A 27,186-nucleotide genomic window follows, 5' to 3' on the forward strand; every position below is an offset into this window, starting at 1 on the left:
ACGTGGCATGTGTGATTAATATGATTAATGTGATTATATGAGTATTAAATATGCATGTGGATCCTTTCTAGCTTATAAGGGCATATTTGTAATTTTGGCCCATTAAGGGCATAAACGTGATTAAATGTGATAAATAGTTGAGACCACATTATTATGTGGATATATTTGCTATATATGGTTCAAGGTGGTCCTAGTGAGCGGATAAGCGAAATAGTCATAGTGGGATTAAATACCTGGCTCGGAAGGGAGCCTGGGGGTATTTTGGGAATTTAGAGAATATTTTGGGATATATTGAATAATGAATAAGTATTTGGTAATTAATTAGACGTGACGGGGTTATTTGATTAATGGTTGGAACATTTGAGGTATTAGCGGGAGTCGGGGAAAGATGATCGTTTTACCCTTTAGAACCCTTAGAGGATTAATAAGTGTAAAGGGCAAAATAAACATTGGTTGGGTTAGGATATACTCAGAAGATTAAGGGAAAAGAACCAGAAACTCATAGAATTTCCCTCTCTCTCACCTTCTACACGTTTTCAATCTCACTCTCTCTAAAACTTGGGTGAGCTTGGAGATTTAAAGGGGACCACGCTGGGAATTGAGCTGGGAATTTGGAGGAGAACCAAGCTGGGATTAGCCAAAGTATTGTGGAGGATCTAAGCTGCAATTGAGGTATGAAGTTCGTACTAAGCAAGCTGAATTTTTCTGCTGAAATTATGTTGAAATCTAGATATTGCATGAGTCTTAGTTTGCTAGCTAATTTTGGTTGAATTTAAGTATTTAATAAGAGTAAAAATTGGTTATGAGTTTGGTATAGTGTTTAGATGAAAGGGCTGGGAATTCTGGGCATAAATTCTGGTTTGGTTGCTATTGTGGGTGTAAATTGAGGTTAGTCTTGAGGTGAAGTGTTAAGGAAACAAAGGATTTTTCTGGGTTTAGGGGCTTAGGTCGTGGCCCTATTCTTCAGGCGTCGCGGCTTGCATGAGTGTTGAGGTTGGGAGCCTCTATTTGCCAGGCGTGCGCCGCGACTTGGGGAGGGCAGGTCGCGGCCCGTGTCCCCAGCAGGGGGAGTTCGCCTCTGTTTGAGGGGCAGGTCGCGGTCCTCGGGGAAAGTTTCGACCCTAATTGAGGAATTAAGGGAAAATGGGATTTAAGGCTCGGGGAAGCTCGAGAATTCGAACCTAAGCACTCAGGACGATTTCTACTACCCGGTTTAGTAGAAATCGAGGTCCCGGAGACTAGCTATTATTTTCTAAGTATTTATTTGGAGTTAGAATTGCTATTTACCCATTGATACTATGACTAGGGTTACCGCTAAGGCTCAGGTTTGAGGATCGTGCTTGGGACCGTTGTGTATCCTCCGCTCAGGATTCGAGAAAAGAAAACTGCACCCCTGTGTGGTTGTGAACAGGACTGAGATTCCCAATTATTGATTTCTTGTACTATGTGCTTCTAAGATTTATGTGATATACAAGAATGATCGACCTAAGGGAGTCAGGGCTGATGGTAAGCGTACTGAGCGCAGCCCGGCCTAAGCGAGCCGGGGCTAGCTAGATCAGCAGGGGGCTCGCCCTAAGTGTGGCAACCTTGATTATTTGAGAACTTGAGATTATATGTTTATCATTGATTAGTTGAATATTTGTACCCTATTTTATTATTTGAATGAGATAAGCTTGATTGAATATTCTTATTGTTACATGTGTTTGTTGTTTCTGGTTTTATTGTTGGGCATTGGCTCACAGGTGCTGTGTGGTGCAGGTAAAGGCAAAGGGAAGCTGGGCCAACAAACATTCGTTTGTGGTGTGCCCCACGTCTCCGTGGAACTCACACCTCTTATTGGAGTCTCGCGGACGCCTTCCTCCGTGAGACACTTTCGGGGGCTTCCTGTAGTTGACCATATTACAGGTCGCCCGATAGACATTTTCTCATGAGTCTATCAAACTGGTGTACTCTGTGAACTTGGGCTCATAGTTCTTCCGGGGTTTCTTTGAATGGTCCCCACGGTTGGAGTTTCTTCCGCCTCGTTTATTCCGCGATTGGCTCAGATTTTGTTCTGGGCCTTCCGCTTGCGGTTGCGACGGTTCGGGAGCGATACTACATCCGGTTTGTACAGCTCCGTACCCAGAGAAATGGGTTTGACTTGGCGTCTGAGCAGACGCGGAAGGCCCATACACGCTTGGAGTGAACTGGGCTCCTGGAAGCGTGAGGGCTGGTGCGGGAGCTTGCGAAGCAAAGCTCGGCGCAGTCACGGAAGGCGTCGGAGCTGGGGGAACTCCAAAGGCCTGCTGGTAGGCATCCTCAAGGTTGATGATTCCCTGAGCTTTTGACATGAATTCGGACAGCGTTTCTGCTCGTCTCCTTTGCATTTCCCCCCATAGCAGGGAGCCGACAGTAAGGCCCGATTGAAGGGCGATCAGCTTCATGTCGTCGCTGACCTTGGTCTTAGCAGCAACTTCCATCATTCTCTGAATGAAAGCTTTGAGGTTCTCATTGGGTAGCTGCTTGATGTTGGTTAGGGAACCAACCTCCATGTCGTGGTCTCGGGCAGCAATGAACTGCCTTCTGAATGCGGACTGTAGCTCCTTCCAACTGTGGATGGATCCGGGAGCTAATCTTTTCCACCAGTCCTCTGCGGACTTGGTAAGGGTGAGTGAGAAGCACATGCATTTGGCGTCTTCACTGACGCGCGCCACTTGCATCATTTTGTTGTATTTAGCTAGATGGGTGCGCGAGTCTGTCCTCCCCTCATATAATTCTATGTGAGGCATTTTGAAGTTATCCGGGAGGGACGTTTCCGCGATCCTCCGAATACATGGTTCCGGGTCTTCCTCCTCAGAGTCTGACAGGGCCCCACTTTGCTTCCGGACCAGCTTGGTCAAGGCAGCGATCTGTTCCTCGAGCCTCTTTGTATCGCTCTCCGGGAGGTCACGTCCCCGGAGCTTGTCATTGAGATGATTTCGCAGGTCATCTCCGCGAGGTCGGGCCTTTTCTCCTTTGGCCTTTTCATACTTGGCCTCCAACCTTCTTCTTACCGTAGTCGCCTATGTATGCCAGCCATAAATAGGGGATACAATTACCGTAGTCGCCTGGCTACCAGGCTCTATGTGGGTATATTTACGTGAAAGTATGGGGAATGCACAAAGGCAGCCGTCTTTTCCAAGTTGTCAGCGGAACAGTAGGCGAAATGGTACTTTTAGGCGTGCTGGGATGTGTGCGGCCTTGACCTGTCGGGCGTGTCAGGCGGATATCATTCCAACTATGCCTCCTCCATGACTCGACCGCTTGGTCTTGTTCCGTGCGAGGCACAGAACTGTTTCCGCGAAGGCAACCTGAAGAGCTTCTCCTGGAAGGAGCTTCCTCGAAGGATATCCCTTCGGGATTCCGGGAGAGTTGACGAGCTTCCGTGTCGCGTTTGCTTGAAAGAGTAAGCCGGACACTAAACGGGAGAGGCGAAGCCTTTCTGTCCATCCGCGAGCTCTGGTCACCTTCCGTGAAAGACTTTGATAATTCTGCTTCCCCGAGGATATCCATCTAAAAGTAGTCAAGAAAGAGAGAGTGTGAGATCAAGAATAAGAGGGAAGAGAGCGAAAGAGAGAGGTCTTGCTGTAGGATGGGGGACTGAGGCCATAAGTGAGGGGCACTAAAGCTTGCAATAAGGACAACCGTGGAATGACGAGGTTTGCGATGGCGAGCGGATGACGTGGTGGCGAAGGACCACCGTGGCTAGGCTAACTTGATTTTCAAATTTGGGTTATGGAGTGGTGGCCAATGATGTTCAAATCTATAGTCATGGGATTGTTTACTAATTCGACGAGTTCGGTGTTTCTAATTCGGAGGCGGGAGCGGGGATGGGGATGGGGATGGGGATGGGGATGGGTATGATTTATAATACCCGCATTGGCTTCGGGACGGGTGCGAGGGAAAAGACCCCCACCCCGACTTCACCCAAATATAATATATATATATTAAGTAATATTTACCTTTACTTATATAGTATAGGAAAAACATCATTTCGGCACCTTTGTTTTTCCCAAATACGCAATCAACTCTCGTATTTTGTTAAATGAAAATTCGGACCATGTGTTTTACAAAATAGAACAAAATAGTACCCTAAACCAGATTTTGGTTAAAATATTTTTAATTATAAGAACAATTCTCAGGTCAGTAGTGATGCGATGAGTTCAGAAAAGCGAAAAAAATGGTCAATGAGCTGAGAATGAAAGAATATATTTGAAATATTTTTTTCCAAAATTTGGTACAATGTACTATTTTAATTTATTTTGTAAAATATATACTCTGAATTATCATTTAACAAAATACAAAAGTCGATCACGTATTTGAAAAAATCACATGAACTTACTAAACTAGTATTTTTCCAATAATATATATAAATATAAAAATATATAAATATTATATAATATATAATATATATAAATATATATATATATATATATAATGCTATGCTTTGGAAACATGAATGTGGTAGGCGACCTCCCACCTCCATAAAACTCTTCAGTTTTCAACAACATAGAATATTAAATAGTAAAGAAAAGAAAACCCTCTCTCCTCTCTCCTCTCTCCTCTCTCCTCTCCCACGCGTCTCTCTCTCCCATCTCTCTTTTCAAAATTCAAATTGACCAATGAATAAAGTAATTAGATAATTAATGACCATCTTTTTCTTTCTTTCACACGAACTCTTATCAAATAGACAACTCTTTCTTCCCTCTTATCTCCAGGCTCTCTCTTCATAATGGTGTCCAATCTTCAGTTGTTGAAAAACCCCACCCTGCAAGATAAGAGCAGAGTACCAAGCAGTATGGGCACTGGGTCTTCTATGGAGGTCTTCACTGTTGGTACTTCGACAATGACAATGGATCTTCAATGGCCGCATGTGTGACTTCAACAGATCGATTCTTCTCTCTAGCTTAGGTTATTTTTATGTTTTCTGGTTTATTTCAATAAGCTTAATGGGTTGTATTATTCCTGTTTTTTTTTTTTAAAAAAAATTTACATCCTATATCGTTTTTATCAAATTATTTATAATAACGTGTACAAAAATATTTACAATTATACTATTTTTTTTATATCCTATGTAAATTAAAATTGTCTTATATTCTCTTCCTTCTCTATATATACATGGTACAATATCGTTTTAACACTTTTTTTTTTTAATGTTTATTTATTTTTTTCTATTCTCCTTAACTATAAAAAATTTCCCAGCTAAACCGCTAGCTCAATAGTGGTACTAGCGTAACTTTTTATTTAAGGATGTCATTTTGATATATAGAAAACATATATATTTTTTGTTATCGTCGGAGAAAATGACCATAATAAAAAACAACATTTTAGTTTATTTTTCATATTTGTTAACAAAAAAGTAACTAAACTTTAAACTTAACCAAAATTTAATATACCAAAATTTGTATTCTTATTTTACATTTAAAAGATTCCAAATAGTATTCTAAACAATTTTAAAGCTATTTTATAAATATTTCAAGTAAATTTTTTAAAATAGATTCTTTAGGATATTATTTAGTAACTTTTAAATAGTACATAAGAAAACTATTTTCGGTAACTCACTAAGTTTGTTGGTTGCTTTAAATTTGTGGCATATTAAAAAATTTAGTCATATATTAAAATGTAACCAATTAGTATCTTAAATGATTTTAAAAGCAACAAAAATGTAGCTTTTAAAAGTAACTATGCAGTACACTAAATAATATAATTTTCTAATAAGTTATTCATGATAATTTGAAATTATAGGAGAAAATTTGTATACTATATAATAACTAATTAGATTCTAAAATAGAATTGAAGGTAACATAAAAATATCTTAAATAATAAGACATGTAAATTACATGTGTGACTAAAAAAGTCTATTAAAAGTTTTCATTTAAAAGTTATCGTGTAGTATACTAAATTAATTTTTATTAATAAACTATATGGTAACTTATTATACATATGGAAACTCATTAGTTTTTGAATTAAGATTGAAGGTTACCAAAATGTATCTTAAATAATAAGATATCATAATATAACATAAAAGTAACTATTTGGTATATTAAGATGTCAACAAATAAGTTTTTGAGGTAAGCAAAATGTACTGAAATAATATGATCAACAAATAAAGCTTAGAATAAAAAAAAAAAGTGACAAATTAGTATCTTATGAGTATCGTAAACAACCAAATGATAACATTTTACAATCCTGAAAAAACAAAAAATTTCGAGAAGCGGAATTTCTCAATTTTTTTCAAAATCCAGTTTGCTATGCTGACGTGGCACCAATATTTGTATAAAAATTTGGTTAAATGTATTTTTGTAAATACTTTAGAGTCTAGGTATATAATTGTAGAAATCCTTTTTTGTACTTATTTCGTATACATATAAGTATATATTAATTAAAAAGATAATTGTATGGTAGGCACCCTATGGGTATTCATCCCCCGTCGGGTAATGCCCGACCCTGACCCTTGATAGAGTAGTTTTTAGAGAGTTGTTTTTGAGAAATTTTGAGCTTATTTAGTTATGTTTGCTGCTTGTGTTTGATAATATTTCAGGATTTATGGAAAAATTGATAAATGATCGTGTTTGGCTTCAAAGAGATGTGATATGGTGAAAAAAAAGGCATTTGAGTCGCGACTCTAAGCATTAGAGCCATGGTGCTATGATTAGACAGAGAAGTTGAATCCTGAGAAGTCAATGCCCGCGGCGCTACCTTTGAGAGTCGCGACGCTATTGATTGGAGAATTTGAGATGTGGCGCACCAACATTAGAGTCGCAACGCTTGTTGAGTCAAAGACGAGACGGACTTCGGTTCTTGGACACGAGCCATGGCACTTCATTAGAGGGTCCCGACGCATGAGGCAGTCAACATGCATATTAGGGCATTTTCAGCAGGGGCAAAAGTTGAATTTCACGTTCAATGCACAAACTACTATTTAAGCAACATTGTGACGATTTCTGAAAACAACACTATGGAGAGACTCAAGCAACACTTTGTGGAGGCAAGAGTTTGGAGATCAACTAGTTCTATCATTCTTTTTCTTCTTTTACTTTCTTTTGTAGTGATGTTTGCATTTAGTTTTATGGATTTGATTATGTTTAGCATGAACTAATTTTCTTATTTAGGGTGTTAATGGATTCTCTTGAAACCTTATAATTATCTTTTGTCCATATTTTTCACCTCTGACACGTGGCAACCCCCAGTGGCTGGAAAGGACGTTTGTGGATATCCTCGGGGCATGTTACTGTCTGAGGCCTATAGTCAGAGTAAGGGTCTTCCTAGGTGAGACCTTGTCTTTGACAGTGGGTCGTGGGTGCCTTGGTAAGTTACTCCTTGATGTTCGGTCTTGGAGCTGGAGGTTCTCCAGTTCAGACAGTTAAGGCGAGGGGTCTCATCTCTCAATCGCCTCCCAGGTCCGAGGTTCTAGTTCTCGGACCTAAGACAAGAAGCAACGTGTCAGTAGGCGCGGGTTTTCAGAGTCAGAGGACCGTTTGACAACCTTTATGGGTGGTCTGTCAACAGTGTTGTCGAGTGTATGACTCGACAATTCGCACACCCACTACGCCGCCTGTAACGCCCTGGTAGACCAAGACTGTTACACTATGTGTTCATAATTTTGCAAGACTTGCTAATCAAGTCGTTTAGTTGAAAATGCGACCCTAAAGTCATAATTGAGTTAGGGTTAAAAGATTTTGGTCATAAACAAATAATTTTTCATTTAATTAAATGTTTAGTACATGGGATCCCAAAAACAGGGTTAAAGGACAAATTTACAAACTTCCAAAAGTCAAATACAAGCAAAAGCCACTCTAATGGAAAAACACATTTTAGGTTTTTTGTCCCTGTACAACCCCTCGATCATGGCGAACGAGCAGCTGACAATGTACACCTCGCCCTCAGATCTCTCCAACTCATGGTTGGTCCATTTTACCCTTGCCTTTACCTGCACCACGTAGCACCTGTGAGCTGAGGCCCAGCAAGAAAACCATAAAGCATAGCATAGAAAATAATGACAATCAAATGATCCATAAAGCAGTTAACCAGGCAATCCACGTGTTATGACAGACACATACTCAGTGATGGCAATCAACAAATCACAAGCCATTCATCCCAGTATTCAACAATCCATAAGCATCAGATAAGCAATAGTACACATATCATCACTCAATAGTTTATCATAATCATCGTACAATACTCAGGGTCGACGCCCTTAGGCTGCCCCCTCTATTTAACCAACTGACTCTGGCTCACTTAGACCAAGCTCAATGATTCTCTAGCTGATCTCAGCTCTCAGTGGCCGAGCCGCGTCCTGTGAGCAAATATCAGCCCCGACAATCTTAGGCCACTAATTTCATGCTCTCATGGCATATAATAATCATACAACATTTGTATTTAATCATAGGGAATCTCAGTCCCAACACAACCACACAAAGGGTGCAATTTTCTTACCTTTAAGTCCGAGCGGAGCGAACAAAATGATTCTGAGCACTATCCTTAGCCCCGAGCCTTAGCGATAAAACTAGTCACAAGAGCCAATGGGTATCCATCAACTTCCAATCAAGATAAAATAACGAGGAGACAGAAACTAGCCTCCAGGCACTCCATTTCTACTAAACCAGGTAGTAATAATTGTCTCGAGCGCCTAGGTTCGAACCCCCGAGCCTGACCCATTATTGAAACAATTCTAAGTCTAAATCCCTAGGCGGGTCGTGACTTGGTTTAGTGGGTTGCGACTTGCCCCCAAGTCAAAGAGCAAGTACCCAAGCCAAAGGGGGAGGCAGGCCGTGACTTGGCCTAGTGGGTCGCGGCGTGCCCCCAAGTCAGAGGCCACACCTAGGCAAAAATGGCCACACGGGCTGTGGCACCCCAGGGCTGGGTTGCGACGCGCCCCCTTCGAACCCAAAAAATCTGGGTTTTTCCCATGCATTTCCCAGCCAAGATTAACCCAGAATTTTCCCCAATAAATCTCCTAAATTTCACACCAAACCAACTACGAATTCAAGATTAAACTATTCATTTTAAACACCAAAACCTCAGTAATTATCCTTCAATTACTATCTCAATTCAACTAGAATCCATCACTCAAAACATACCCAAGAACCCAGAATTGAACCTACTCTAAGCTTCAGAATATTCAGCTCAATTCTATATAATTAAGCTAAATTCATCAACTAATTTATACCTAGAAATCCAACAAAAATTCAAGGATGAAACTAGAGCTCTTACCTCAATTACAACAGACTTCTCCTCTGTTTTCCAGCTCCAATTCCCAGCTTGAATTTCCCTCTAGCTTTCCTTCCAAGACTCCAACTGCCTTCAACAGTTCAAGCCTTCCCTTTCCTTCAATTTCCTTCAGCCCAAGCCTAGCTTATACACCCTTGAGGTCCTTAGCTTCAAAATTCAATAAGGGGAGAGTGAGACAGAGGAGTACGTGACAAAATCAAGAATGGGGCATCAGTGTCTCAGTAAATGAAAACGAGTCAGATGGAGAGACTGAGGTGGCTTGCCTAGGAGATAAGGGTGTGTTCTGAGGACAATCCGATCCACGAGACAACCTCAATGCTCGGAGGTATAATAAGGCCGAAGTACACGAGCCTGTTGGTAGAGGCCCGTCAGATCTTCAAGATAATCTCAACGCTTGGAGAAAACATTGGCCGGCCCAGAGTATCAACTGGGATCGCGACCTGCTCCGAGCGGAATTAGAAAGTATGAAGTGAATAATGCTCAGAATGGCCAGGCGACAAGGCCACGAGTCTGACTCGGAAGATGAAGAGGTAGAGCCATGTGCTCCTCACCTTGTTGAGGCCCTGCTACCTCTAGGGTTCAAAATGTTGTCCATACCAGCTTATGATGGTGATTGGGATCCCACGGACCATCTATCCAAGTTCAACAGGTTAATGTCGGTGCATTGTGTCTCTGACGACGCTAAATGTCACGTGTTCTTGCTAACCCTGACCAGAGTCCATTCAGATGTGGCAACAATTGTCATCTGCCTTTCGAAGATAGTTTATAGGGGTTCAGAAGGTAAGCTTTGAGGTCAATGCCTTGGACAACATCAAGCAAGGATCGTTTGAGACCCTTAAGGCCTACATCAAACACTTCAAAGAGGAAGCGGCGAGAACTAAGAGGGTTGATGATGGCCAACAACTGATGGCGTTGCAGGTCAGCATACGCACAGGATCCCCAATCTGGGATGATCTCCAAGAAAGGGGATGTCAGAGTCTCGATGACTTCATTCATCGAGCACAAGAATACATTAGCTGGGAGGACGCCTAAATAGGGGTGTTCGGGGAATTCGCCCTATTTCCTGCCTCGGCTACACCTGGCCCCATGGCCTTAGGGATCCAATACTCCTCTTATATTCACATCCAACAGGGCTCGTTGGGAGCCCAACATAACCAGAGTGCCACCACTTTCAGTTTTAGCACCATGTCTGCTCCTAGATTTGGTATGGCTCCGGCAGGGTTGGGGGCAGTGCCCACTGGATACAGCGTGTGAATTTGGGAAAATCGCTAAAGGTCCAAGGCAACTGGGAAGGAGGCATGCTTTATGCCAACATGTGTCAAGTCTTCTATGAGTTACGTCCCTTGCGTTGAAGAAGACTAGCATCTGAGGGTGAAGGCCTCGCACTTAACTACGCCTCGCGCACCTCCCTCGGCTCGTAAGTGTCCCGCTGTGTTGTGACGCCAAGAGCCTAAGTGTGTCTTGCGCACCCCTCACAATGCCAAGTGCCTCGCATAGCGAGGCCCCACACATCGCGGCTATCCATACGCCTCACGCATCCCTCGCGACATCTGAGTGCCTCTCACCGTGATGCTTCATATAGTGTAACCAGTCGACTGCACTCGCGCACCCCTCACGGCGCTTAAGTGTCTCGCCGTGTTGCGACGCCAAGCGCCTAAGTGTGTCTCGATCACCCCTTGTAATGCCAAGTGCCTCGCATAGCGAGGCCCCATACGTCGCGGCTAGCCAAGAGCCTCGCACACCCCTTGCGACACCAAGTGCCTCGCACAGTGAGGCCCTATACGTCGTGGCTAGCCAAGAGCCTCGCGCACCCCTCACAACACCAAGTGCCTAGCATAGCGAGGCCCCATATGCCGCAGCCAGCCGAATGCTTCTTGCACCCCTCGCGGCGCCTAAGTGTCTCGCTGTAATGCTCATATTGTAGTGACACTGCCTATGAGCAGAAGACACTTTGCCAGTATGAAACATATGCAAAGGGCCTCGATGCCATGGTGCCGGGACACGAAGGAAGGCCACACATAATGAGGGTTTCATTGCCTCGTCACATACCATATGTCCCAAGCCTCCCAAGTAGAGAAGGAGAACTAGTAAGTGTGTCCAACACTTAGCAAAATATAAGAAGGTAATGAGAGAAGATACATTTTGGAAATAGGAGAAGGACCTTCAAGTACGGGGGATGTGAACAGGTACGAGGTGTACAACCCTGAGGGGGGCAAGGGCGTGATTGCGATATCAGTGCCCGACAAGTAGTGGTGGTACAAATTAGTACAAAAAGTGGTGGGATGACCTGCATACCTATGACCTTGTACCGACAACCGACACCACGATCCTCTGCTCCTCTACACCGTGCACCACTACTCCGACAGGGTACCAATGTACGAACTTGTCCCTTGGGACCACCTTGTATTAGAGGCCATTAGAGCCCATCTATAAATAGGTTTTGACCCCTCAAATGAAGGGGTTGGAAAAATCATGTAACAACAGACTATTCGAAGAGAAATATACTAGTTTTCTTCTATTGTTCACTTACAATTTTTCTCTAAATTTCTACAAGTTCTTTTGAGTTCATAAGTCACTTACTAAGTGTTGACGCGATTTTTTGTCAATAGTGAATTGTATGAATAACTAGGATGGATTAGTGCTTAATGGTAAACCGTAATAAGAAAATGATAATACTCAAGGATGTTGGCAATGAATTATCAAGAGAAGAAAAGTGATCACTCCTTTTTATGTGGTTTGGAGGTTAAAATCCCCTAGTCCACGAGTCAAAATTATTACTGTTTCTCTTTTCTTGCTATTTTTACAGAGTATTTGCCTTACAAGAAGAATCCAACCAACCCTTTGCTATACCCAGGGTCTTGGTATTTATAGGAGAATGATCTCTGAGTAGGCATTGGGATCATCCCGTAATCTCTTTATCCTTCACGTCATCTCTGTGACACTAATGATTAATATCTAAACCTTACACTGAAGTGTGGTCTAATCAGTAGGTAAAAATAGATAATGGGCCGCATGGCCTAAATCAGGTGTGGGATGTCTGATAATGCACGTTTATATTGCGTATCTGGGAATTCGAGAATGAAATAGACATGTCATGTCTGTTATACGCACGTTTATATTGCGTGGCTGACTTTATAAAGATCCTGGGATATGTCAGGCCTCTGATGTACCACGAGCTCAATGTAGTGTTAGCCCGTGTCTTTTGATGCCATGTTGGCAATGGTTCCAAGTGATAAATAGCTAAACAATCCGCCAACTCGAGCTATTTGTTTAGGGGATCATACCAAATTTCTCCGGATGAACGGTGAACACGTGGCACCTCGGCTATGGCTCTTTATTAGTTTGCTTCTCCCGAGCTACCTCAACAAGGTACATGTTGATACTCAGGGCGTACATTTGCCCCCAAGCCCATGCCCGTGATCTATGACGTCACTTTTGTCATTCAGGGTGGGGGCTTTTAAACTTCCTTTTTGATTATCCAGACCCTATGCGTTACTTGAGTATTGAACACGTGGAATGCCGTGATTGGTGTCTATTCGGGTTTCGAGGATCGTATTAAATGGCCTGGCCACCTTTTTGCCATCGTTTCATCTTTTGAGTTATGACCCTCATATCTCGCATTAATTCAATCGGACAATCCTCGTTTCCTCATGCCTCTTACGTATAAATAAGGCTGGTAGTTTTCAGTACTTATCACCCTTCATTCGAAATTTTTCTTTATTTTCTCTCTTTTGAAATTTAAAAAGCTCTTCTTCTTCTTCTGCTTATAATCCAAGAAATCCCCACATTCTTGCCACAAGAACCTTTCTGAAGTCTAGCCTTAAGGAATCTTCCAAGACTCCTACTTCTACGCTGTCAGCAACCTTCGTTTGGAAAATACATTTTAAGTTTCCTACTCGTTGTATGTTTTGATTTCCCTTTTTCTTTGTTACGCAAACCTACATCTCACAGTCATAAACAGTAGTTTGTTTCTGACTGGCTTTTGGAGTATAAGTTCTGATTCTAGGCATATTGAGTAGACCCAAAACATGTCTAGGATTGTGATGTTCACAACTAGGTAATTTCTGGTAATTTTAGGAAATACCCATTTGGGATATGGAAGATGAGAGGTTTTTAGGGTGTAAAACCGAGTAGCTTAGGGGTCACACTTCCTAGGTGGTTTTTCTCTCAAAGCCTCTCCCCAAAGGCAAGTAATAATCTGACCCTCCTGACACAAGGATCCCTGAATATCAGGGATCCGTTGGAAAGTTGGGCACGTGGCCATGGCAGCGTGTGGACTCACACCGCGGGCTGAGATTACCTCAGCTCGTGCATGAAAAACCCTTGTTCTTCTCGCGTTGTTTGTCCTTTCATAGCTTTTAGGTCGCCTACTAAGTTTTTCATCGTTCTTGTTCGCTAGGTGATCAGATGGGGCCCAAAAGGAATGTGTCTAAGAAAAGCGCAGCCGGCTCGTCGTCCCAGTATCCAGCAGAGGGAAGGAGGTCGTGGCGGAGTCTCCCATCCCCCAGTTCGGTCCCACGGTGGAGAAGGAGATCGAGGTGGAACCTGATGCTTTCTGTGAGGCGGAGAGGATAGCCTCGAAGATCATGACTCAAGGGAGGGTCAATAAGATAATGCTGTCCCATAACATCGAGGTTGGAACCGACGTCCTTATTGCCCGACCTCCCTTGGAGGGTGAGAGAAGCTGCGCACCCCTCGATGAAGACTTCGCGACTTGGAGCGATGAGCATCTCAGGGCCGGGGCCTTCCTCCCCTAGATCAGTACTCTGCCGCCTTTCTCAATTACGTGAAGTTGGCACCATTTCAACTTCCTTCGAATTCTTATCGTCTGCTGGCAGGGCAGAGGTATCTTTTTCTGAAGCACGAGTGGGAGGTCTCTACCCCGTTAGACATCCTCTACTTCTTCTACCTCAAGGCCTGCCCAGATCAAAGGGGACAAGGTGATAGGTTATACTACCTGACTCGCTTCCCGAACTCATCCACGGTAATCGAACTTCCCAGCCATCCCAACGACTTCAAAGATCAATTCTTTATGTCAAATGGGTTTCGCAACTGTGAATACCATTACGTCAACCGTCCTCGTAAGCTTTCTTTCTATCTTTAGCTCGTGTAATTTATATTACCTTTTTCTTTCTGTCTTTTCGCGTGTATATTGACTAGAGCATCATCATGCAGCCATTTTCGCGAGGACGGCCAGATACATGACCCTCGGGGGTCAATATGATACCCTGGCGGGGATCCTGCCCAGTGAAAAGGACTACCGCCAGCTCGTGTCTGATGACACGATGTTGGCATGTAAGTTAATCTCTACAGGGCAAACTCTAGCCCTGAGGAGGATGCAGGCCAATCATCCAGTAGCCCGTGTGTTGGCGCCTATTCCCGAGTGCGATGCCGCGGCCGACGGCGGTGACGAGCAGGAAGAGGAGGCCGAGGTGCCGTTCGTGCAGAAGAGACGAGCTCTGGAGGCTGCTTAGGACCCCGATTTGGACCGAGCTCATTCAGGGGCAGCAGCCGGCCCCTCTAGCCAAGGTAACCCATACCCCTTTCGGGACCTAGATAGGGCAGCCATAGACCTTAGGCTAGTTAGGTTTAACCCAAACCAGCTCGTGCACCGCCACCAAAATGACCCAGACCGAGACATAACCTTGCTCCAATGCATAAATCAATTAGTGCTGCGTCATGACATGGGTCGTCCTAGGGGTACTGTAGTAGTGGACAACATTTTGTCTTTTAGGTCGGCCTTTTTTGAGGAGTATGGGACCAACCTTAGGTCGTGGCCCTCCCTTCTCGAGGGTATAGTCGCTCCTGGACTTAGGAAAAACATGGAGGAATCCAGTCCCGAGGTAGAGCCTGACCCGGAACCTCCCCTAATCCAAGAAGTGGTTGATTTAGACTCTCCTCCCCCTGTAGCAGCTCTGAGGCCTGAGGTCATGGAATAGACTCTTCCTCTAGCTCGGAGGGTAGGGTTTTTGCTACTTCGTATGTATTTATTATTAATATTTTTTTTTTGTTGTTGAAGAACGTACATGCATTCTTAACGCATTTCCCATTCTTTTTTCGGGTGAGGAGATGGCATAGAGAGGGGAACTTGACATCCGCTTGATGTTCCAAGAAGGGAGGTCCAGCGAGGGCCCCCTTGTCAAGAGGCTTCGGCCTACTTCAAAGAAAACACCACCCCGGCTGTGACTGCCTCCCAATCCTCGGCTAAGGGGAAAGGCTCAGTCTTAGGAGCTCCACCCACCACAGCCCCGGGGAAAAAAGGTCTGACTGCGCCCCTTCCTCGCCTTCCTCCACCTCCTGCTCGAGAACCGGTAGCACCTGTTGGTCCTTAAGCTCCAGTGGTCCTTGTCGCCACTGTTCGCATCCCCATCATCCCCCAGGATCTGGAGCTATTTCCAGACACTTTTCGGGGGACCGTCTACGAGACGGCGAACTACTCGGTGTAGTATTTTTACAAGGCCAAGCCCCACGACCTGAGGGCGATTGAGGAGAGGAGCCCGGAGAATGTCATGGAGTCTGCCTTGGGGATGAACCTCACAGTAAGCATTTTCCCTGACCTTGTTTTTATTATATGTATTTTATTGTTTTGGAATGTGCCTAATTGTTTCTTTGCTTTTTGTAGGCTGTCTTGGCTCAACACCGCAGTATATCTCGGGCCAGGGCCAGGAACGAAGAACTCAAGGCCGAGCTGAATGCAGCCCAAGCTGATCTCGCCGCCTCTCAACAGAGCGAACAGAGCGCCAAGGCTGCTTTGGTAACGGCCCATGCGAGTGAATAGGCGGCGGAGGCTGCTTTAACCATTGCTCGAGAAGGTGAGCAGGTGACAAAGGCAGCCTCAGTAGCCCCTCAGACCGAGCTCGAGGGGGCCAAGGCAAAACTGCTGGAGGTTGAGGCGGCCATTCTGGAGGAGAAGAAGGCATCGACGTCCTCCATGGAGAGTATGTTGTACCACTGCTGGGCCTTCAATCAGGACGACAACTTCTCCTTCATGGCCTCCGACGCATGGGGGCACTACCTCGAGAAGTTTAAAGTTCGGCTGCAACAGGAGCTGTAGGCGCCGACTGAGACCGGGGAGATTTCTGCTGTGGGCGAGCAAGAGACTGAGGAGGTGACGTCCTCAGATCAGCCTGGGGGAGCCTAGGATTTTTTGTATTTTTACTTTTATTAACTTTTGCTTGTAAATACTAAGCACAAGGTTATTCTCCTCGAGACAATTTATATATATTAATTTTAGTTATTTCAAGTTTTACTTGTTCTTCAATCTTTTTCTCATATTTTATGATGTGTTCGGTTGAAACTTAGTTTGCGTTATTTTTATCGACACCTCGTGTTTTTTTAGAAAAAATATTGGTTAATCAATTTAACCAACTTCTAAGTTTTGGAACCTGGTCGTGTCCAGGATACTTAATTTTAAAAACTTAGTTCGCGTTAGTTTTATCGACACCTCGTGTTTTTTTAGAAAAAACACTTGTTAATCAATTTACTCAACTTCTAAGTTTTGGAACCTGGTCGTGTCCAGGATACTTAATTTTACAAACTTAGTTCATGTTAGTTTTATCGACACCTCGTGTTTTTTTAGAAAAAACATTGGTTAATCAATTTAACCAACTTTTAAGTTTTGGAACCTGGTCGTGTTCAGGATACTCAATTTTAAAAAACTTAGTTCGCGTTAGTTTTATCGACACATCGTGATTTTTAGAAAAAACACTGGTTAATCAATTTAACCAATTTCTAAGTTTTGGAACCTGGTTGTGTCCTGGATACTTAATTTTAAAAAATTTAGTCCGCGTTAGTTTTATCGACACCTCGTGTTTTTTTAGAAAAAAACACTGGTTAATCAATTTAACCAACTTCTAAGTTTTGGAACTCGGTCGTGTCCAGGATACTTAATCTTAAAAAACTTAGTTCGCATTAGTTTTATCGACACCTCATGTTTTTTTTAGAAAAAAACACTGGTTAATCAATTTAACCAACTTCTAAGTTTTGGAACCTGGTCAGGTGATCTGCCCCCCAAGTAATCAGAAAGTGGACTTGCTTGGTTACTTTGAACCAGCCATACAAACAATATCGTAGATAGACACAAATGAAACCATAAACCATTTTTTTTATAATAAATTGGCCTTTATATGCAAGCCTTACATATAGGAGTGACTAAATCACTGATATTACTTTCTCAAATGCACAACATTCCAGGTCCGTGGCACCATTTCTCCATTAAGGCGGGCTAATTTGAAAGTACCCTCCTATACAATTTCGATGATCTGATAGAGCCCTTCCCAGCTCGGGCCTAAGGCACCATCTTTGGGGTCCTTGCCCACCAGAAACACCCTTCTGAGTACCAGGTCTCCTAATCCAAAGGCACGCCTCTTAACCTTTGAATTAAAATACCGAGTGATCTTTTGCTGAAAATGCACGAGCTGTAGTTGTGAATCTTCTCGCCTTTCATCAATCAGGTCGAGGGATGCGATGAGCAGTTTGTCATTCAGCTCCTGGCTGAAGGCCTGGACCCTGTGCGAGGCTATCTTTGTTTCGACAGGAAGGACGACCTCACTCCCGAAAGTCAGGGAAAAAAGGGTGTGCCCCATCGAAGTTCGGTGCGAGGTCCGGTACACCCACAGCACCTGCGGTAGCTGCTTGGGCCAAACTCCCTTGGCCTCGCCCAGCCTCTTTTTAAGGCTTGCCTTGAGCGTCTTGTTCACAGCCTCGACCTGCCCATTAGCCTGGGGGTAGGCCACTGAGGAAAAACTCTTAATTATGCCATGTCTTTTGCAAAATTCGGTGAAGAGGTCACTATCAAACTGGGTTCCATTGTCCGACATGATCTTCCTTGGCAGTCCGAACCGGCAGACAATATTCTTAACCACAAAATTGAGGACTCTCTTTGACGTTATTGTTGCTAGGGGTTCTGCTTCTGCCCACTTCGTGAAGTAGTCAATGGCCACTACTGCATAGCGAACTCCTCCTTTTCCCGTGGGTAGGGCTCCAACTAAGTCAATCCCCCAGACCGCAAACGGCCACAGGGACGAGATCATCTTCAGATCGACTGGTGGAGCTCGGGCGATCGTGGCGAATCGTTGGTACTTGTCACACTTTCGGACATAAGAAATTGAGTCCTTTGATAGGGTGGGCCAACAATATCCTTGCCTTAATTTCTTTAAGGCCAGGTTTTTCCCCCCAGTGTGATCTCCACACAAACCTTCATGCACCTCCTGCAAAATAGTTTTAGCCTCCTCCGGCAGAACACATCGCAGAAGAGGCAGAGATAGGCCACGCCAGTACAACGTTCTATCTATGACTGTATACCTCGAAGCTTGATAGAGTATCTTCCTTGAGTTATTTCACTCATCGGGTAACTTCCCTGTTGTAAGGTACTCGACTATGGGCGTCATCCAGGTTGGCCTGGCATCGATCATCTCGATCTCCCTTGTATCCTCTATCACGCTTGGTCTTTCCAAGAATTCCACCGGTATCAGGCTTAAGGTCTCGGCTTCCCTGGAGGTGGCGAGTTTTTCCAGAGTGTCAGCATTGGCGTTCTGCTCACGTGGGATCTGCCCGATTTGGATGTATTCAAATTCGAACAACTCTTTCTTTACCTTGACCAGGTAGGCCGACATCTTGGTCCCCGTGCTTGATATTCCCCTAATACTTGGTTTACCACGAGCTGGGAATCATTGTAGCATTGGATGGCCCTGGCCTTCAGCTCCTTGGCCATCCTAAGCCCAGCCAATAGAGCTTCGTACTCGGCCTTGTTGTTGGATGCCTCGAATCTGAATCGTAACGCAGAGTGGAAACGATATCCCTCCGGGGATATCAAAATGATTCCAACTCCAGACTCATTTTCGTTAGACGAACCACCACAAAGATTCTACACAACGCCTACACCAGCTCTTCCCCCGATTCCTCTTGGAATCCAGTGCATTCAGCCATGAAATTAGCCAGGGCTTGGCTTTTGATTGTAGTCTGTTGTACGTACAGAATTTTGAACTGCCTGAGCTCGATGGCCCATTTCAAAAGACGTCCCGATGCCTTAGGTTTCTATAGCACTTGCCTTAAAGGTTGATAGGTTATGACGTGGATTGAATGGGACTGGAAATACGACCTACTCTTTCTGGAGGCTGTGATAAGGCAGAAGGCCATTTTTTCCATCAACGGATATTGAGATTCAGCTCTGAGGAGCCTTTTACTAATGTAATAGACTGGCTTTTGAGCCCAGTCCTCTACCCAAACCAGCACGACGCTAGCTGCATCTTCTATAACAGCTAAGTAAAGAAAAAGAGGCTCTCCTACCTTTGGCTTGGACAACATGGGTGGCTCAGCTAAATGTGCTTTTAGGTCGAGGAAGGTCTGCTCACACTCTTCGGTCCACTCAAACTTTTTCTTCCCCCGGAGCAGGTTATAGAATGGCAAACACTTGTCAGTAGATTTGGAAATGAACCGATTAAGGGCTGCCACCCTTCTTGTCAGACTCTGGACGTCTTTTTGTGACCGGGGCGATGGAATTTTGAGTAGCGATCTGATTTTGTCTGGGTTCGCCTCTATTCCTCTGGTATTGACTATAAAACCCAGAAATTTTCCTGACGCCATCCTGAAGGTACATTTTTGGGGATTCAACCTCATACCGTACTTCCTTAGGATCTCAAAACATTCTCTTAGATTGGGAACATGGTCATTGGCAGTTTTTGACTTGACCAACATGTCGTCAACATACACTTCCATGTTTTTCCCGATCTGATTAATGAACATTCTGTTGACCAATCTCTGATATGTAGCTCCGGCGTTCTTCATCCCGAAGGGCATGGCTTTGTAACAATAAACATTGGTTGGGGTCATGAAGCTGGTATGCTCCTGGTCCACGGGATTCATAGCGATCTGGTTGTAACCAGAGTATGCATCCATGAAGGACATGAGCTCGTGTCTTGCTGTGGCATCCACCAACAAGTCAATCCTTGGTAAGGCGAAGCAATCCTTGGGACATGCTTTATTCAAGTTCGAAAAGTCAATATAGCTCTGCCATTTTCCATTATATTTTGGGACCAGAACAGGATTGGCGACCTAAATTGGGTATTTTTCCTCGTGGATAAAACCGCACTTTAAAAGTCAAGCCACTTCCTCTTCCAGGGCCACAGCTCGGGTCGTGCCCAGACACCTCTGTTTCTGCGACTTTGCAGGCATGCTCTTGTCCAAGTTGAGGGTATGCATGATGATGCTCGGGCTGATCCTCACCATGTCTTCATGAGACCAGGCAAAAACATCTAGATTTCCTTGCAGGAATTTCATTAGCTCCGCCTTCCTCTCATCACCAAGGTTTTTCCCGAGCCTAACCACCCTCGAAGGGTCTTTAGGATCGATATTTATCTCTTCGAGCTCTTCGATAGCCTGGAGCTCGGACCTATCTTCGCCAAATCTAGGGTCGATATTGTCACTCAGGGTGGTACCTACGCCGTCGGCTAGCCGAGATTCCTTTATCCCAGGGCTAGCTCTCTGTAACACCCTACTTCCTTAGAGTCGTTACTAAGTGAGTTTAAAATGTGCATTCAACTCGCTAATCGAGATTTTAGGTCAAAAAGTGTAATTAAGTCATAAACAGGGTTATAAACTTTGAAAATAATTCCATTTACTGAAAATCATAAAGTGTTTGACGCTTGGGATCCCAAAATATTGTTTAGAAATATTTACAACATATAAGTACAAAACAAGTCGACTAGATGACAAAATCTAGGTTTTAATACAATCATCTCCCAAAACCACTAGCTGTGGCAGCCAGGCAGGCCAAACATGTACGCGCTGCTTCACGCTCTCCGTATCATGGTTGGTCGATTTTCCCCTTGCCCTTACCTGTTATATTATTTTATAATATAATGTAAAATTATATTATATTATAATATAATGTTTTAGATTAAATAAATGTGACAAAGTGTGTCACATATTGTAACATATAATAGAGAGTTACAATATTTAGATATATGAGATATATCCAAATAATGTAACATATTTGGTGTTACAAATTAGTAACCTCCAAATATTACCCTTTATTGTGTAAATTGTTGTTACAAAATATTGAGATGAATTTCATAAAAGCCATATTTTAACCCCCAATAATGTGTTTTGGGAGTTACAAAATCATTTGGGAGGGTTTGGAACCGTTTGGAAAAACAACACAATTTTTGTGCTGAATTTGGTCAGTGGCCGCGGCCACCAACATTCAGTGGCCGTGGCCTGTGGGTCAGAGACCAGTGGCCGCGGCCACTAATGTCTCTGGCCGCGGCCACAGGCCAAAAACTGACCAAATTTTCAGTTTTTTCAATATTTGTTGAACGGCTCAAAAAACCCAAATAACTCCCAAATCTCTTTTTTAATTCCATATTAATCCAATTAAACATTGGTAACAGCCATGGGGGTTGGTGGAATTTGAAATTCAAAGGGTGTCTCTAAACTCTATAAATAGGAGCCTATAGCTCACTTGTATGAAACAACTTTTCTATCCACTAGAGCACTTGGCTAGAAACACCTTGAGGCTTGATAATTCCATAAAGCTTTTCTAATATCTGAGAGAGATCCCTTAGTGCTTGAGTTAGGGGGAAATAAGCTTTTGGACAAAGGTTTTATACCTTGTTCAAGTTCGTGATCCCCAATCCTCTTCACTTAGGTTGTGTAAGTGAGAGTTTGCTTTGTTTCTGTTCTTCTTTCTATTGCATTGTTTTCTACTTATTCTCTTGTTCCTATTACTTGTATTTCTTGTTCAAAGGTTGTAATCTTCTTTTCTTTATTTCAAACATTTTAGTTTACTTGTAACATTTTGCTTTGAGTTGTATTTCCACCATTCTCTTCTTCATCATCATCTTCTCCCTTTCTTTGGTTTATTTGTATTTTTAGTTATAGAGTTGTAACCTTATTTAATCAATCTATATTTACTTGTAATATTATTGCATAGAGTTGTAATATTATAATCATTTCCATTAAGGCAAAACAATATTTTCCTAACATTACCTGCACCACAGAGCACCCGTGAGCCGAAGCCCAGCAAGAAAACCCTCACAAACAGAAAACATAGGCATAACAAACACATAGCATATAAACAGGTCATCAACAAGCTAAACACATACGGCCAAGCCATCCCAGGCGCTTTACCAGGCCCTGGGTTTGCGGTCCACACCGTGAGGATATCCCAAGTATCCTTTAGGGTCTCGCCCAGGCAACTCGCACTCCACGTGCTCAACGCTGCTCCTGGCCCCTTGCCGCACTAGGCCTTGCACTCAACGTGCTTAACGCTGTTCCCGGCCCCTGCCGACCTCGGCCTGCGCTGTTCCCGGCTCTTGCCGAACATTTACACAATTGCATTCATAGCATAATAAAACATATACTGAACTTTAACAAACTCAATTCAAAGGGCTACACCCTGCAGTTCAAACATATTGGGCTCAGCCCTGCATACAAGCTCTATGGGAACAGGGGTCTTCTTACCTGCGTCCCGAGCTCTCCGAGCACCGATATCCCGAGCACAGTCCTCTAACTTGAGCCTCGCTGAAACCCTAGTCACAACACATTAACAATATTCATCCATCAAGTTCCAATCCATTAAATAACTTTGAGCCATATCTCTAATCTCCGGGACCTTGAATTCTATCAATCTGGATGATAAAATCCATCCCGAGCCTTAACCTTTGAGTTCCCAAGCCTAAACACACTTAAAAACACAAAATGGCACTAAGAGTCGCGGCCCGCCCCCAAACCCGATAGCACACCCAAAACAGGGCATGCGCGCCGCGACCCTAGCTAAGGCATGTCGCGGCTCGCCCTTCTTCCAGGCCACCCAAATGCTTCGAAGGGCCACGGCTCTGCAAGAACAATGCCGCGGCCCGACCCTTCGAACCCAGAAAAATCCTCCATTTTCTCTTCTAAAACCCAGCAAACCATCCTTAAAAATCAACCTAACAATCCAAACATTAATCTCAAAAGTCTTAAGACAATCACAGTAGCAAAACCTAACAAGAACTTAAACCAAAATCCTCATAAAACCCAAAGTCAATCCTTAACCCAACTACATGCATATTCTAAAAAAAACAGCAGAAACTTCAAGCTAAAACCTTCTAATTTAAATCTTACCCTTGCTGAACTCAGTCTCTGAATTTGGTCCTTAAGCCTCAGGCTTCTAGCTCCAAAGATTCCCAGCTTCACTACTTAGTCCTTAGCTTGATTTCACCAAGAATTCTCCCAAGCTCAAATGGAGAGAAAGAAAAGAAGACAACTTCAAGAGAGAGAGAAGGAAAGAGTCGATTTCGGAATGTTCTAAACAATTCCAAGTTTTGTTTTATTTAACTTAAGTCTATAGGGTTACCTCAAGGCTCGGGGTACCAAAACGTCCCCGAGGGCAAAATGGTAAGTTTCCCCAATATTCCCTCCTAGACATTCTAACCTCAAATATATCTCCGAATATTTATTTCCATAACCCGATAACCCCATAACACATCTAATACCCAAAATACCCCTCGACTCACCCTGAGTCGGATTCTCTACCCCGTTGTGACTTTCTGGCTAACCGCTCCCCAGGACTGTCTCGAATCGTGCTGCACAGATAAATCACATACATATCGCATTTATCACATTTATACCCTCAATGGGCTAAAATCACAAACATACCCCTAATACCAAGCGGGGCCCACATGCATATTTAATTCAACTAAACATGCATCTCTATCACATATTCACATAAATTCACATATTAACACATTAAATCATTTATTTCCCTCTAGGCACGCTAATCAAGGCCCTAAGCCTTATTAGCAAATTTTGGGTCGTTACACTCTCACTTCCTGGGGTTCATCGCTTCCGCCCTGAATGGCCATCGTCTGCTACCCGGGTTGTGATTTTCCCTTCATGGAAATGCTATAGCATTCCCTGGCAGCGAGTTGATCACCTCGGACCATACATATCCCCGTAGAGGAGGGGAATTTGACTGCGAGGTGGCGGATAAAAGTATGGCTTCAAATGCCATCAACGTAGGCCAACCCAAAATTGCGTTGTATGCGGTGGGACAGTCGATGACCACAAACTCGAGAAGCTTGGATACAGTTCGGGGTCCCTCTCCCAAGGTTATTACTAACTCAATTGTACCTATCGCTGCCGACCCTTCGCCAGAGAACCCATACAGCATGATGGAAATGGCCTTCAGTTCGGTCACCGAAAACCCCATTTTTTCTAGTGTGGAATGAAACATCAAGTTCACCTAACTCCCATTATCAACTAGTATCCTCCTGACTCTCCGATTGGCAAGTTGGGCGGTTATAACTAGAGGATCGTTATGTGGGAATTGGACATGACTAGCATCTTCTTCGGTGAAACTGATTGGTTGTCTCTCCAATCACTGTTGTTTGGGTATGTGCTGTTCTGGGACAAATTCGATTTGGTTATGAGACTTCAATTCGTTGATGTATCTTTTCTGAGCGCTTCTGCTCGAGCCTACCAGATGGGGGCCTCTAGAAATGGTGGTTATCTCTCCTCCTATTATTGGAGGAGGGAGGTCCTGACCCGCTTGGGCTCCGGTCGGATTTGCTGGGACTTCCGGAGCTGATTGAACATTTTGCCTGGCGGATTGATTAGGAGTGACCCGATTCCGAGCATACTGAGCCAAGGGTCCGACCCGGATGAGTGTCTCAATCTCATCCTTCAGATGCCTACAATCATTGGTGCTGTGACTGATGTCGTTGTGAAATCAAATTTTTTTTGAAGGGTCTCTCTTAGCCTTTTGATTTTTCAAGGGCTCTGGCTTTTTCCAGGGAAGGCGGGCAGAATTTTCTAGGAAAATGTGCTCCCTAGTGTTTGTGAGGTCGGTATAAACCGCGTAGACCAGTTTGAACTTTTCCACGGGCTTGTTTTTCTTTGGACCGTGCTGGACACCCTCGCCATTCCCCTTTCTCTTGCTTCCACCCCCTTGGTTCTTCTGGGCAACGGTCTGAGTCGTATTCACGACGTCCGTTTCTGCTCCAACGGGCTGGTCAGGGATTTGGCTAGTTCCCGCAACCGATGCTCGTGCTTCTTCCATGTTTATCCATTCCTGGACCTTGTTCAAGAATTCATCCATAGTGTTGACTCCTTTCCTCAGGATTTCCTTCCACAGCTCGCCCCCAACAAGGATTCCAGTTCTCATAGCCATGAGTTTGGAACTTTCGTCTGTGTCCCTAGCTCGGGCCGCAACGTTTGCGAACCTGCTCAGATAAGCTCTTAAGGGTTCCTCGGGTTGTTGCTTCACGTTCCCCAGGGTATCCTCTTTGACGTAAACTGCTTGAGAGGCTCCGAATGCCCTCTTGAAATTGACAGAGAAATTCTTCCACGAGCTGATCGACTGTTTCTTACACTACTTGAACCACTGCCTAGCTGGCCTGATCAGATTCGAAGGGAATATCAGGCATCTCAGCTCGGGGCCGATATTATGGGCCATCATCAGGGTATTGAACATCCCCAAATGATCTGACGGATCTCCATCTCCGTCGAATTTGGATAGATGGGGCATCCTGAAACCCGGCGGGTATGCTGTTGCTGCGATGTTGGGGGAAAAAAGCTCGAGCTCGTCCCCCGAGTCGTATTCGTCCTTTCCCTTCCCTGAAAGGAGCCTCTTCATTAGCTCCTCCATCTGAGCTAACTTTTCGAGGGTTTGGTCTTTGATCCCTGGGTTGTTTTGGGGCTGTTCAACAGCTCCCGTCCCATTGTATGCTTTAGGCATGTTATTGTCCCTCCAAGCTTGAGCTTGGTTTGGTGGGACATTCCCATTGTCACGTATTTCGGAAGGACCATCCTCTCAGCGAGCAAGACTTTCATTTCTGGTCGGTTATCCCCTCTGCAAGTTGAGGCGATCTTGAAGGTCAGTATGTGAGGCAGCCTGAGGGCTTTGTGCCAAACCTAGATGATTTTGTAGGTCTCCACCAGATCTGCCACTTTGGTGGCTTTCGGTACAATAGCTCCCATTGGAAAAGCTCAGAGCCTGCTGTCGAGGGAGAGGATCTGGGACATTTCCATGCGCTCACGGGTGATGAGCAGGAACGGCGGGAGGAGGATTCCTTGAGCAGGACGAGGAGGAGATGGATATCTTATCGGCGAAGGTGGGTGCCTAACTGGTGAAGCAATTCTAGTCCCGTCTAGCCGGACCAAACTAGCTTGCGGTCACTCTATCCCATCGCCTCCAGCTCTCTGCGCCGGGCGATCTGACCGTGGCACGGGAGGGATGCCTAGAGTAGGTTGTCAGCGTGAGCTCTCCTCGGACCTCTTCCGCGAGTTACCATGAGCTCTCCTGGGTGCGTCCGATGGTGGAGCCGAACTTGGAGTCGAAGCTTTGACTGACTGGCTGACTCGCTGATGGGCCCTGGGAAAATCATCAAACATAGTTTCCTAGTGATGGCACGAGATGGGTACAGAATTCAGGGTTGAGGTTCTAACCGATCGATAGGGCCTGGACTGACTATCCCGGTGGGACTTATGAGTCTTGCTTTGCCTCTTTCCGACGTTAACGTTGGTTGCAAGAGGGGGTAGCTGGGGCAAGACTTCCTCGATTTGCTTATTTTCCTTGGCTAGATGACTCCTCAATTGCATGTTCTCCATTTCCATCGCCATCAGGTAACCTGGGTTCGGATTTGGAGGTAGGGGCGCTGAACTCCTAGTGTCGTCATGGCCCATCGGTTGTTTCCCCAATTGTTGCTGGATCTCCGGGTCTTGTTCGTCGGATACGGCGATATGGGGAGCCTCCTTCCCACCATGTTGATCCGCCTCATTACCATGCCTCGAATGAGTGACCACCATGATCAAGTTTTTGCGATAGCACTAATCTAAATCCTCTCAATGAAAGCACCAAACTGTTGACGCAATTTTTTTCCAACAGTGAATTGTATGAATAACTAGGATGGATTGGTGCTTAATGATACACTATAATAAGAAAATGATAATACTCAA

This window comes from Humulus lupulus, chromosome 6 (assembly GCF_963169125.1).
Source record: "Humulus lupulus chromosome 6, drHumLupu1.1, whole genome shotgun sequence".
Lineage (NCBI taxonomy): Eukaryota > Viridiplantae > Streptophyta > Magnoliopsida > Rosales > Cannabaceae > Humulus > Humulus lupulus.